The sequence below is a fragment of the Podarcis filfolensis genome (genome assembly GCF_964270895.1).
Source record: "Podarcis filfolensis genome assembly, chromosome: 6".
Lineage (NCBI taxonomy): Eukaryota > Metazoa > Chordata > Lepidosauria > Squamata > Lacertidae > Podarcis > Podarcis filfolensis.
The window spans coordinates 85,026,229-85,040,985 of record NC_139609.1 but is presented as its reverse complement, the minus strand read 5'-3'; positions in this window follow the sequence as shown (position 1 = coordinate 85,040,985).

Here is a 14,757-nt window from a genome sequence, read left to right as displayed (position 1 = left end):
GATGAGCGCCGCAACCCCAGAGTCGTCCGCGACTGGACCTAATGGTCAGGGGTACCTTTACCCTTACCTTTTATGGATGGTTTTAATACTTCATGATGCTTTGTTTTGGGATTCTTACAGATTTTATATTCAACCCCCTTTTTTCCCATTTCAGTTGCATTTCTATGCCGCTTTGCACTCAAACGAGTCGCCAAGCGGCTAACTTAAAACAAATAATAACATCGTAGGACATCACAACTGCAACATAAGCCATATGACGTAATAACAAATCATCAGGAATGCAGCCACCTTCTATGAAACGCCATTAACAAAGCAACTTTAAGAATAGGCTCAAGCACAAGAAAAATCATAAAGTTCACAAAGCGTCGCAGCGCTCGTAATCCACAAAACAGTATTAGCAACCTTAACAAGCTTAACAACCAAAAGCAAACAAAGGTTGTGGGTTTGAGCCCCGCGTTGGGCAAAGGATCCCTCCATTGCAGGCGGTTGGACTAGATGAACCTTTGGGTCCCTTCCAATTCTAAAAGTCTTACGAGAAGTGAATAAAGCAGAAGTCCTGAAGGTTCAAACAAAGCAGGGTCAAATGGAGCAGGGAAAGTCTGGGCAGTTGTTATGATTTATATACTACCCTTCATCGTAAGATTTCAGGGTGGTTCACAGAATAACATACAGGATAGAAACGGGTAATATGCTGCTTTTTGGCGCCTATGGCAGTTCCACACATTTTGGGACATCTCTGTACGCTAAGCCCAGGTAAAAATAGTACTTCGTTCGTGGGCCAGCATCTGCAGAAAATTCAGAAATAAGGACGCCACACAAACCAGGCACTTCCTTCAGGATCAACCTGACTAATGAATAACCTTATTTTATCAATTCAGTAATGATGTTAGAGTGCAGTGCTGAGAGCTTGCCTCAAGGTGGTGATCTAATTTCACTTGTGTGTTAAGCGAGGAGGTTTAAAGAGGCTGGTTTGAGAGCGAGGGATGGTGCCATGTTGATCCTAGGAAACTGGGGAGGCGAAGCCATCCAGCAAATGGCCAATGTGATTTTTTTTTCTGCAGCATATAGCTGTGGGTTATATAGCTGTGAGTCTTGAAAGTGTTCCAGCTCATACTTCCTGTTCGTGCAGGTGAATGGCCAACTAGCATGCTTGTCCATTGCCCAATGTGAACCAAGTGTGCAAGTAGGACCTGCAAGTTTCGGTGGCAGACAAGCAGCCAAGGAACCGGTTCCCTTGAAGGAGGGACCTTGTTCGATCCGAGGGCCACATTCTCTTCTGGGCACCATTTTGAGGGTCACAACCAGCAAGGGCAAATGCAAAACTCAGCACAGCAACTAATATAAAGTTTGCTTTTGTACAATATAAGTTCCTTTCTAAGTGCATGCCTTTCTCTGTCCTCCATTCAGGCAAGCAAGGGGGAATGTCAAGAGTTCATGGGCAGATTCCAGTCAGGCAAAAATACTTGGTGGGTGGCCTAGAGAGTGTGTTGAGGGCCAGATGAAGGAGGCTTTGAGGACCACATTCCACTGCTGGCCCTGAAGCTTGCCGTGCCCGCCTTGGAGATAGAAAACTCGAAAAACCCACCATTTTAAACATTACATTCACATGGATGGTGATACCCACCTTAAATTCCATGCTTGCAGAGTTACACCCAGCAATCTTATTATTATTAATAATTTTTATTAAATTTTCAAATTTTACATTTCAAATTAAACATATTTTATTATACCATATATTCATTGACTTCCCTCCCTCCCCTTCCAAGGTTCATTTAACTTACCCACCATTCCTGCATATTTTAAGATAACCATCTAATTTAATTTTCCTATCTTACATTAGTTCAAAATATAGTTCCAGTTACACATAGGTAGCCGTGTTGGTCTGCCATAGTCAAAACAAAAAAATATTTTTTTCCTTCCAGTAGCACCTTAAAGACCAACTAAGTTAGTTCTTGGTATGAGCTTTCGTGTGCATGCACACTTCTTCAGATTCAGGTATCTGAAGAAGTGTGCATGCACACGAAAGCTCATACCAAGAACTAACTTAGTTGGTCTTTAAGGTGCTACTGGAAGGAAAAAAATATTTTTTTGTTTAGTTCAAAATATGTTATACTGTTGAATTACTTTCATACTGCCAGAGTTTTTAACTGTGCACAATCATTTCAATATACTTGACAAAAATTTCCACTATTTAAATACCTGTTCTTGTTCTCTTATTCTGCACATTAGGCCTGCTAATTCTGCATATTCTATCATCTTGAGTTGCCAGTCTTCCTTACCAGGGACTTCTCTCACTTTCCATTTTGGGGCTAACAAGATCCAAGCCGCTGTTGTTCCATACATGAATAAGTTCTTCTGACTCCTGGGAACCTCTGTCTGAACAATTCCTAACAGTAATGTCTCTGGGGTTTTTTTGAGAAAGTTGTTTTAAACACCTTTTTCATCTCGTTGTATATAATTTCCCAATATACGGTACTTTTTTGCATGTCCACCGCATATGGAAAAAGTTCCTTCTACTTCTTTACATTTCCAACATAAGTCTGATTCCACCATATACATCTTAGCCAATCTACTTGGAGTTAAATACAATCTATGGATCATTTTCATATAATTTTAGTGCGTAGCATCGCAGTAGATTTCAGATCATGCTTCCAAAGTTTCTCGCAGAGGTTTAAATCTATATTATATCCTATATCCATTGCCCAGTTACACCCAGGAATCTTGGCACAGGAGATAAGTTCATGGCAGGCTCTGTGATAGATTACGCTTTTAAACGGCTGCCATGGTCAGGCCAATACAACCCCCTCACAGTATTCTCTGCTTGAATTGTGTAACATCTTGTGGGAGGCATTGCTGTTTTGTACTAGGCAAGCACACTAACCCTAGAAAACTCTTTAACAAGGCAGCAACTCCCAGCAAATGGCACCAGTCCCCTCTGTTTTCTTTTGGGAGCTTTTAAATAGTTGCATTATTGTTTGCGCTCAGCCACTGGAACGAGTGAACTTTGTCTAGATGTGGGTTGCATATCTATCATTAAACAGTATAGAACACTAACAGTTTCTGGTCCAATATTTTCAACAGGGCATTTTAACAGGTTCCGCGGCATTTTGAGCCGGGCCTTCATTGTGAAACAGTTTTTCCTCCTTTCAAATGGCCCTTTTGACCTCTAGCGTTCTCCAAGGGTCATGGCTCTGCCTTCCTTTTTAGATTTTGTGTCATTTGGGTTGCGAGCACAGCACAGCCTTCCTTGATATTTTGAAGGGCTGGCTCTGATACACTGCTGGACCTGTCTTCCACAACCTAGTGCCCTCCAGATGTTTTAGACTTCAACTCCCATCTTTGGCTGTGCTGACTGGGACATGTAGTCCAAAACATCTTTGAGGCCTTGAATTGGAGAAGCCTTTATGAAGCCATAGTTTTTCAGTGGTTTGATTTAATATGGTGTTCAATGATATCCAAACATAGACCAAAACCCATTCCTTGATCCTTGTATGAATGAGATTTGATAGTGAACTGCCAGCTACTTTTGTCTCTGAGGCGAGACAGGTAAGCTAATTTCCCTTCAAATTGCCTTGGAGGCCCCAAAAGCACTCTGAGCTGGGATTAGAAACAGCGTAAGAGATGTGGTGGTAGTCCTGGAAAGAAGGGCATAAAAGCTTCTTTACCCCCCCTTCCCATTCCCTCCAACATGATGCGGCCAAAATCCAAAACACTGTCTTTTGGGTCCGAAATCCCTTGTGATGCACCTGACATGATTGTGGGCCCAGAAAAAGCAGGGTTTTTTTTGGACACAGAGCCCAAACATGCACATTTTGGGGCACTGTGCGAGATCTTGGACCTGAAGAAATACTTTTTTGGGGGGTGAGATCTCGCCCCAAAATCACGCAGGAGCAAGGCACCCAAAATGGCCGCCGTGCTCTTGCAGGGAAAACCATTTGACGGGTATTCCTTCTGTTAAAGAAACCAGCCAGGGAGCTTTGTGGCAGAATCAATACTTGAACCTAGCCCCACTGCCCCAGTCCTTGTATGGCACTAAACACTGCTCCTCAGTGGAAACTTGGACTTTAAAAATTGGCCTGTTCATCAAACTCTCCGGCTAAGATGGGCATTTGTGTATGAGAAGAGGCTTGTTGTTCTTTCAGTTTGGGCCACACGAGTTGCATATTCATCTGTAAGCAGCACAGCCTTCGGAGTCTGCAGCGTTCAAAGTTCTTTGGAGAGGAGCTGCAGCTGTGTTTGCCTCGCTTCCTTGTCAGGAAGAGGAGAGCCCGGGCGGCGAGGAGCTGCTCTGCGTTTGGTGCCTTGCCATCCCATCTGGCAGATGGCTGCTCGCTCCAGGAGGTCATGCGTACAGTTCGGCGGACTGTCCTGCCGCTGACAGCTTCTCCCTCTCAACAGCAGCAGGCGAACGAGTCGGAACAATACGTTGCTCTTGCGGCCCGTTGATGAGGGATGACAGGTTGCAAGGGACGAGGCAAAGGTTATTGATGAGAAGATCCCATCCGGATAATTGCTATAATTATATCCCGAGGATCCCGAGACCCATCAGATGCATTTATGCTGTAGCTCTCTGACGATAAACACAGGCCTGACAGAGAACTTCCATACTTGGCCTTCAAAACTTGCAGCGTTCCCCTTTTGTACAAACAAAAGGAAGGACTTTCAGTATTTGCTTTTGGTAATAGCCAAGCTTCGCTCATTTTCTCTCATCTTTCTTTTAGCAAGTGCAAAGAACCCATTATGCTCTCCTGGAAAAACAAGCACATGAGTCTGGATATAGGCCAACTATTAGTCATATGAAAAAGGGAGGCAGGGAGGATACTTATGAGTTGCCGAGGTTATAGCACTTGAGCAACAAATTGTAAAAACGATCACCTGCAGCAAGAACTTAATAAGAAGGGATGATGAAGAATGCATGTTCTTCCCTTGAGTCACAGCCTAGGTAAAAGGTAAAGGACCCCTGGACGGTTAGGTCCAGTCAAAGGTGACTATGGGATGTCGTGCTCATCTCCACATTCGGGTCGAGGGAGCCAGCGTGTGTTCGCAGACAGCTTTCCTGGTCTTGGCCAGCATGACTAACCTGCTTCTGGTGCAATGAAACACCGTGATGGAAGCCAGAGCACATGGAAACACCGTTTGCCTTTCTGCTGCAGCGGCACCTATTTATCTACTTGAGCTGGTATGCTTTCAAACTGCTAGGTTGGCAGAAGCTGGGACAGAGCAACGGGAGCTCACCCCGTCGTGCGGATTCGAACCGCCAACCTTCCGATTGGCAAGCCCAAGAGGCTCAATGGTTTACAGCCTGACCTATGGTGGAGAGCACCAGCAGCACAACCACCATATGCACATAAGGCTTTTGAAAATTAACCATTTGGGCCTTTCCCAAGGCTTGTCAATAGTCTTCTTAAATTGTGCCAAACCATCAAGTCTGTCCAAACCCTTGATATCCTGAATATGAAGACTGTTTGCAGCAGATGTGTTTCAGAAAACATGTCAGATGCATTTCAGGTTATAAAGTTGTCTTCAGTAGTTGGAAAAGCCATCTCCTCGGGCAAATTTGTGTGGTACATTATGCAGCTACTGACTTCTCTAGTTTAAGAAAGACAGTTTAAGGAGTACCGCAGTGTCCAAGGCCTAATGGCACTCGGACTTCATTTTTGTCATAAAGACACACTCGATTCTGCGCTCAATTCTGCATAAAATTTGGGGCCCATTCATACTTTCGCTTGATCCATGTTTTGATCAGCATGTGCACCTATTAACCCCCCTTCCATGTCCAAGAATTTTTCACACTGTTCCACGGCTGTGCAATAGTTTTCTTGGTAGAAGCTATGATGACCAGCAAGTCAAACTCGGTATGAACAGACTTCTCCCCCCACGCTGAGATAGAAACGCCTTCCAGTTCTGTAAAAATGGTTTGCTTTGGTTACTGGAGGGCGGCAGAGAAAGCAACGCTTTGCTTGTGTAGCCTGGCTCTGCATTAAACAAGAATGTGTTCCGCTCTAATACGTGCTGGAATCGTTTGCCTGTCTAGGCATGTTCCTCCTCTAGGAAGACATTGAGGAAGGTCTTAAGAGAACTGTGTATCTCATAACACCATGGGCTGCGACTGGAACATTCAGTAAGATGCTGCCAGAATGTGCTAATAATATATCAAAAGGGCTATTATTGTTGAACTGGAAAATGGTGAAGGGTCTGAAGCAACTCCGCTTTGAGGAAAGAGTATGATGTTTAGGGTTTTTTCAGTTTTGGGGTGGGAAAGTGACTAAGAGGGGCCATGATAGAAGTAAATGAAATTATGCATAGAACAGTGGGGATAAATTGTGCTCCCTCTTTAATAATACTGGAAGCTGCCTCCTTCCGACAACTCCTGCAGCCAAGCTGGTGCCAAACATATTGCTCTTTCCTTTGAACCACATCAGCGAGGCCGAGAACAGGGTCCTGTTGTCCAGGCAGCTGAGAATCTCCATAAACAATGCCCAGGCTTGCACCCTAGAGAGGTCATTTGGTGCTGCAAATGCAGTAGAAGCAATGCAGGAGGCAGCAGTTATAACTTACTGAAGATGGGCATAGGGTGTTCAGTCAGGTGCAGAAGTGCAGTCCGTAAGGTTTGTGGCCAAAACACAGTGCTGCTCTTGCAGGAAACAGCATACAGGTGCCTGGGTGTCCTCTTTCCCCCTCCAGGTGCCTCACATACAGGGTGTGAGCTGTGAGCCACAAAGCCTGTGGCTTGCACACACACACACACACACACACACACACACACACACACACACACTACATTTCCCCCAACCCAATAATCCTGGAAACAGCAGTTTGCTTAGGGTGCTGGGCATTGCAGCTCTGTGAGGTGTGAAGTAAAGTTCCTGGGATTCTTTGGGAGAGAAAATATGCTTTAAATGCATTCCTACTTCCACTGGAATAATAGATCTAGGAGGCAGCCTTCGGAGACAGCATCAGTCCCTCTGAACACACACTGACACCCCAACCTACGATTGGACAGGAGGCAAATAGTGTGAATTATTAAAACACCATATAAGTACAAAGTAGCCTTCGAGTGCCCAAATAAGAAACATATGCAAAACGGGAATGTTTTTGCTAGAATATATTGCATTCCGCCCCCCACACACACCTTCAGGCAACAAAGGGTTAGCGTGGCGATCAGCAAAGTGCCCTGCTTTAAGTACGTAGCATTAATTATAGAGAGCGCCCTGAGGATGCATTGAAGCTCTCACCATCGCTGAGCGGTATTTAACACCGAGACATTTTAATCACCAGTTGAGTCAGATGATCCCAAATAAATTGCTGCGTTTGGATGGTGAAATTCAGTATGAGAGTCAGATGGAGTTTGGCAGCCAGTGTTTTAAAAATAAATACTTTTAAATTGCAGGAAATTACTGTAAGCCACTCTTTGGAGTGTGCCTTTGAGGAACATGGCGTGACTTGAGAAGTTCGGCTGCCTGTTTTTGTCTCTTGCAGTTTACAGCTTCCCTCCTCCAGCGCAAAATTTGCAGGTGCGCAGATGTGAGGGATCCTATTAGAGAGCAAGACTTTGGCATGTGTTGCATTCAGTGAGCGGACGATATACAGTGGCATATTTTCAGCTTTCAATCGTTTTGCCACCAGTCTTAGGAACATAGGAAACTGCCTTATACAGAGTCAGACCATTGGGCCCATATAGTTCAGCCGAGTCTACACTGCTTGGCAGTGGCTCATTAAAGTGAGTTAGAATTTTGGAAATAATAATAAAATAGAACAACATAAAATCCAGTCACTTGCCTTTTACCGTCTTCCCAGCTAAACCTGCAATAAAGGATATGTTGTTGTTGTTGTTTAGTCATTTAGTCGTGTCCGACTCTTCGTGACCCCATGGACCAGAGCATGCCAGGCACTCCTGTCTTCCACTGCCTCCCACAGTTTGGTCAAACTCATGCTGGTAGCTTCGAGAACACTATCCAACCATCTCGTCCTCTGTCGTCCCCTTCTCCTTGTGCCCTCCATATTTCCCAACATCAGGGTCTTTTCCAGGGAGTCTTCTCTTCTCATGAGGTGGCCAAAGTATTGGAGCCTCAGCTTCAGGATCTGTCCTTCCAGTGAGCACTCAGGGCTGATTTCCTTCAGAATGGAGAGGTTTGATCTTCTTGCAGTCCATGGGACTCTCAAGAGTCTCCTCCAGCACCATAATTCAAAGCATCAATTCTTTGGCGATCAGCCTTCTTTATGGTCCAGCTCTCACTTCCGTACATCACTACTGGGAAAACCATAGCTTTAACTATACGGACCTTTGTTGGCAAGGTAATAAAGGATATATTGACCATATTAAAATGTATGTGAAGTAGATCAGCTACTTTAGACCACAGTCTTCAATCCACTTAGATTAGATTAAAGCAACAGATCTCAAGATGCTACCTGTTGAAAATTAGATTTACAGGGGCTGGATCAAGGCCTTGTGGGGCTGGGCCCTGAAAGACTCTCCACAAGGAAGCAACACATAGAATATTACTATTATTATTCATTGTTATTAGTCTTCTTACCAGTACTTCGCCCCAAGGTCCATGCCAGGTTAAGACAATTTAAAGGTACAACATTGAAATCAGTCAAACAAGTAGCTGTCAGTCCTGCATTGCAGGGGGTTGGACTAGATTATCGTTGGTGGTCCCCCCCAACCCTACAATTCTGTGATTCTATGAAAAATAGCCATAGCATCGGATTCCCAGGACACTTTTAGGTACCGCCTGATGAGGGCACCATTGTACCAGTGGAACCAAACCATAGTGCCAGAAAGAGAGAGAGAATGAGAATGGAGGGAGACATTATCTTTAAAAGGGATGGTTTCCCCACCGGCAACATGGAAACTTATCTTAGTAGTTTGACCTCAGTGGAACTGCAGAGCTTGCTGCCTGTTCTTCATTACTGCAGATCGTCTCAAGTCAGATGTTTGCCACTGATCTCTCATTTAGGCAAGGCTGAAGGAAGGCAGACCCTGCGCGTCCCCACCAGGGCTCAGCTCTTGACAACGGGCAAGATCTTGAAAAGAGAAAGGAAACACTTCAGGGCACATGGAAATAATCCCTGAAATAGTTCACCTTTCACTCTGAATGGCTCTAAATTGCACAAGTCAGAGAGACAGTGTCCATTTCCTACCCAATCGTCAAGCAAAGGGCCATTCCACGCATCACACAGAGGGGAAACCTGGTTGCTTCAGTCAGCAGGGGAGCTGCAACCAATATTTTTTTAATATTATTTATAAAAATATTAATAGGCCACCCCCTCATGTAAAATACTGACAAAATAAGCAATGCAACGCCCGACACCAGAATAAAAACAGTACAAGGTATTCTCATACAAATGATAATCTCATCTTGGAAAAGTTTAAAGAACTGAATAGGCCTATTGGCATTAAAAGGCCAAACCTTTAAAAATATATTTCAAGCGCTATGATGCCGTTTTAAACAGCCATGGCTTCAAACAAAGAATTCTGGGAGCCGCAGTTTGCTAAGGGTGCTGAGAGTTGTTAAGAGACCCCAGTTCACCTCACAGAGCTAACATTCCTAGAGTGGTTTAACAATCACTCTCTCTTCCCAGGGAATGATGGGAACTGTAAAAAGGTAAAGGGACCCGTGACCATTAGGTCCAGTCACGGATGACTCTGGGGTTGCAGCGCTCATCTCGCTTTATTGGCTGAGGGAGCCAGCGTACAGCTTCCGGGTCATGTGGCCAGCATGACTAAGCCGCTTCTGGCGAACCAGAGCAGCGCACGGAAACGCCGTTTACCTTCCCGCCGGAGTGGTACCTATTTATCTACTTGCACTGGCATGCTTTCGAATTGCTAGGTTGGCAGGAACAGGGACTGAACAACGGGATCTCACCCCGTCGCGGGGATTCGAAAAGCCAACCTTCCGATTGGCAAGCCCTAGGCTCTGTGGTTTAACCCACAGTGCCACCCGCGTCCCTTATGGGAAATGTAGTTCGGCCCAAATGTCATAACGTTGCTTGGTAGAGGAGTTGCTCCAGCTCAGGGCCGGCACACCCATGAGGCAAGGTGAGGTAACTGCCTCGGGCGACGAGAGCCACAAGGGCAGCATGTATACATACATGCAGGATTTTATTTGTATGCTGCCTTTCCACAGTTCAAGCCAAGGCGCCTTGCAATATGGGGAAAAAATACATAACTGCAAAAGTAGTCATAAACAGTAAATAAAACATAAAATATGCACAACCCAAATGAACAATGTTCATTTCCAACCATTGTTCATTTGGGTTGTGCATATTTTATGTGTGCCAAAATGTCTTGACCCAGCCCTGCACCAGCTCCTTGGATCGTACCAGTGGCATCTAACCCAAGAAATTAGCAATGGCATCTAACCAGTGGCATCTAACCCAAGAAGTTAGCAATGGGATCAAATGTCATGAAACTCACGAAATGCCATGAAGTGCAGTCTGTGACAATGCAACTGAAGTTTATGCAAAGTAAGTAAAACCAGCTGAATTTGGTAACAGCAGAGCCTGCTTAGCATTGCTGAGTTAGTTAACACCTGTATTGGGAAAGGAAACCATAGTCGGTTTTCATCCCCATATAAACAGAATCAAATATCCTGGTATGGTCTGGTTCTACACTTTCACACCACTTCTCCTTTTGAAAACCCCACCTCTGGCCTGCTAGGTTTTAATTGCACTGCTATGCTATTTGGCAAAGGGTGGCAGAGAAATTTGATTCAGCTCACATTTAAACCTAAATAATTTGCACTTTCTGAAACAATTCATGATCCAGACCACAACCATCCTTTCAAATCTCTAAATTTTGCAGTGCAGTTTTTTGGCCAAGTAATGTATAGGAGAATGCATATGCTAAGGTCAAGTGTGCCTGTAAATGCATGGATTTGAGAAAATAGCATACAGGGGAAATTGCTTGCAAAAATACTAGTCAAAACTACAGCTGAATTTGGTAATAATAGAGCCTTCTTAGCATTGCTGAGTTAGTTAGCACCTATACAGTGGTACCTTGGTTCTCAAACTTAATCCGTTCTAGAAGTCTGTTCCAAAACCAAAGCATTCCAAAACCAAGGCGTGCTTTCCTATAGAATGTAATGCAAAATGGATTAATCCGTTCTAGACTTTTAAAAACAAATCCTCAAACAGCAATTGAACATTAATTTTACTATCTAAAGAGACCATTGATCCACAAAATGAAAGCAATAAACAATGTACTGAAGTCACACAATCAATCAGTAGCTGAACTGTGTTCCACACAGTCACAAAAACAAAACAAAAAAGAGGTGCAAAAACAAAAATGCAAAATAAATAGCAAAAACAGACAGACCTCAGTATAACACTCAAAACAGAAGTGTGGCACTCAAAACGTAAGGGTGGCACTCAAAACGGAGCATGTTCGGCTTCTGAAAAAAGTTCGCAAACCGGAACACTTACTTCAGGGTTTGCAGTGTTTGAGTTCCACTGTGTAGGGATAGGGGATATTACTTTCAAAAATGTGTCTGTTGGGAACTGGAATCTCCCTAATGCACACTCCTTTGAAACTGAAGGTGATTGACAGGTGAATTGCAACACTCACCTGTCAACGTTGGCCCACAGGGGTGGAGAAGGTAATGATTCACCAGACGGGCCACATCCAGTTGTCACCCCTGCCCTAAACCCTTGTCGTACTTCCCTCCGCCTGATGCCACCAAAATGGGGATAATTTCACCCTCTTGCCCCAAATTAACCCCCCATGCATGCTCACCCTGCAACCAAATATATTGCCATTCAATGTATTGCATTTATCATACAGGCTAGAGGCATTCCCTTTGCCCAAACAGCCCCTTTCTTTCCCAACATTTTTGAAGTCCCTCTCTTTTTCTCTTTCTCCTTGCGATGATATTTTTAGCTCACAGCTAAGGAGGAGCCACTCATGCACAAGGTTTGCCACGGAGGGAAATTCCTAAAAATACTCTGGCAGGTCAGCAAAGGTCAATTAGGAACAGGCAGGGCTTGTTTCAGGCGCTGGCGTGTGAGAAGAGCAGGTCTTTGTTAAATATTCCCCCTGCGCAGCCTAAACAGGCTACACGTGTGTGTGTGTGTGTGTGTGTGTGTGTGTGTGTGAGAGAGAGAGAGAGAGAGAGAGAGAGAGAGAGAGAGAGAGAGAGAGAGAAATACATTGCAGAAACTGGAATCTAGAGATGCTCCAAATGAATTCAGATACATTTGGTGCTCTGCCCCTCTTCTTCGCTGGCTGTGGGTGCAAACAGCTCTGGGTGAGGGAGAAAAAGACAGATTCACATTCTTTACTGGAAACCATTTGCACATTGCAGTTGCTCGTTTGCATCCTAATTTCCCTAGGCTGCTTAAAGGACTCTTGGGGTATGTTTGTAGGAGCATCTGTGGTGACTGCAAAGGTGCTCCAGAGGTCATAAGAAGGCATTGCAGACTTCCCTTTCCACAGGCAGAAAAGGAAGATCTGCCTTCGGTAGCCCCTTCCCAGCTAGCACAAAAAGAAACATTCCCAAATGGTAGGAATGGTTTGTTACTGGTTCCCGCCAACACACGTTAACTTTTAGATTTTTAAGCTCCCTGGGGGAAGGACCTGTCTTCTCGTACTTTGTAAAATACCATGCAAATCAATAGTATCGTGTCGCTGCCGCAAAACTTGGCTTAGAACACATTTAATAAAATCAAATAATAATACAATTGGTATTACAGGTGCAGTCACGAAATTAAAAGACGCCTGCTTCTTGGGAGAAAAGCAATGACAAACCTAGACAGCATCCTAAAAAGCAGAGACATCACCTTACCAACAAAGGTCTGTATAGTTAAAGCTATGGTTTTCCCAGTAGTGATGTATGGAAGTGAGAGCTGGACCATAAAGAAGGCTGATCGCCGAAGAATTGATGCTTTTGAATTGGTGCTGGAGGAGACTCTTGAGAGTCCCATGGACTGCAAGAAGATCAAACCTCTCCATTCTGAAGGAAATCAGCCCTGAGTGCTCACTGAAAGGACAGAGCCTGAAGCTGAGGCTCCAATAGTCGGACACGACTAAACGACTAAACAACAACAACAAAATTACAGGTGCAACAGACAGGTGTTTTGAAAATCCAGCTGTGTCTGACACATTGATAGTACATATAAAGCACTCATAGACTGTGTTAAGAATACAAGAGAACCTTGGGAGCTGTAGTTGTTGTGGGGTCCGTGAGGTTAGCACCCTTATCAAACTACAATTCCCAGTATTCTTTGCGGGAGGCTGTGACTGTTAAAAATGGCATAAGAGTGATTTCAAGGTATAGTATGGTTATGACATCTAATCTCAAGAGTTCTGTGGCTCAGGACGGACTTTCCAAACCTCTCCTGGCCAGACAGCTAACAAAAACACAGGATTCTTTCTAAAGGCGCTGGCCACAGTCAGCTTGCACAAAAGGAACTATGACAAAATAAAACTAAAAGCAAAGGGAAAAAGACTTGCAAACAGTAACTTATTAATGAAGGCACAGGTGCTTTTCAGATGCTATCAGTGCTTATTGCAAAAAGAAGAAGTTAAAAAAAGAAAAGACAATAACAACACCGGGCTGAGCCATTTGCTAATCCCTCTCTATTGTTACTTAAAAGGAACTTTGGTATAAAGTAGCAATTTCCCTATCATTTGAATGGCAGTTGCAACAACCCACCGATATGAGCACTATGATGTGCAATTACTAAAGCCAAGCCAGCAAGCCTATTCAAATTCCGCTGCTCTCACCCCTACTTAGAATGTGCCTCGTCGCTGAGCTTTTGCTAGCTGCAGGTTCAGTTATTTGGCTGTACAGTGGTACCTCGTATTTAACCTGAAACTGTTCTTAACCTGAAGCACCACTTTAGCTAATGGGGCCTCCTGCTGCTGCCGCGGCGCCGGAGCACGATTTCTGTTCTCATCCTGAAGCACTATTTCTGGGTTAGCGGAGCCTGTAACCTGAAGCGTATGTAACCCAAGGTACCACTGTACTGTATCTCCACTATCACAAATCCACAGGCCTGTTGGCTATTTGCAGGGCCGCCCTGATGCATGCTGAATTGGAGGGGTCTGCAGTGTGCATCATCCCCATCTCAACATTGTAAAACACGGCTGAGGGCAAGGTGAGAACCCGAGGCATGACACTGACACGTTACACATATTCTGTTTCTAAACAGTGGTTCTCAAACTTCTTTCTCTAGGTCATACTTTCAGAATAAAAAATTGCGACACTCTGATTTTTTTTATTGATAAGAAATACATTGGAAGATAAAAAAGAAACAACTCCTAACTGATTTATCACGTAGAACATAACTACTTTATAATATGATCACCGGGCATTCAGAAAATATAAAACAATGCAGCTGCATAAGGACACAAATCATTCCCAAAATATAATTAGAAATGAACCACATACATATTCAAATTCAATGAGAGGTGTGTGCTTGCTTTTGCCAGATAAGCTTATTTATATCAGGTCTAATTCGAGACCAACTAAGTTTGTTATTGGTATGAGCTTTCGTGTGCAATAACAAACTTAGTTGGTCTCTAAGGTGCTACTGGAAGGAATTTTTTTTATTTTGTTTCAACTACGGCAGACCAACACCTACCTGTAACTAGTTCTAATTTGAGACAAACTAATTCTCATGAACACAAAAAAGCCTTTCTCTTTTCTGATCTTTCATATTTACAGTGGTACCTCAGGTTACAAACACCTCGGGTTACAAACACTTCGGGTTGCAAACACTTTGGGTTACAGACTCCGCTAACCCAAAAGCAGT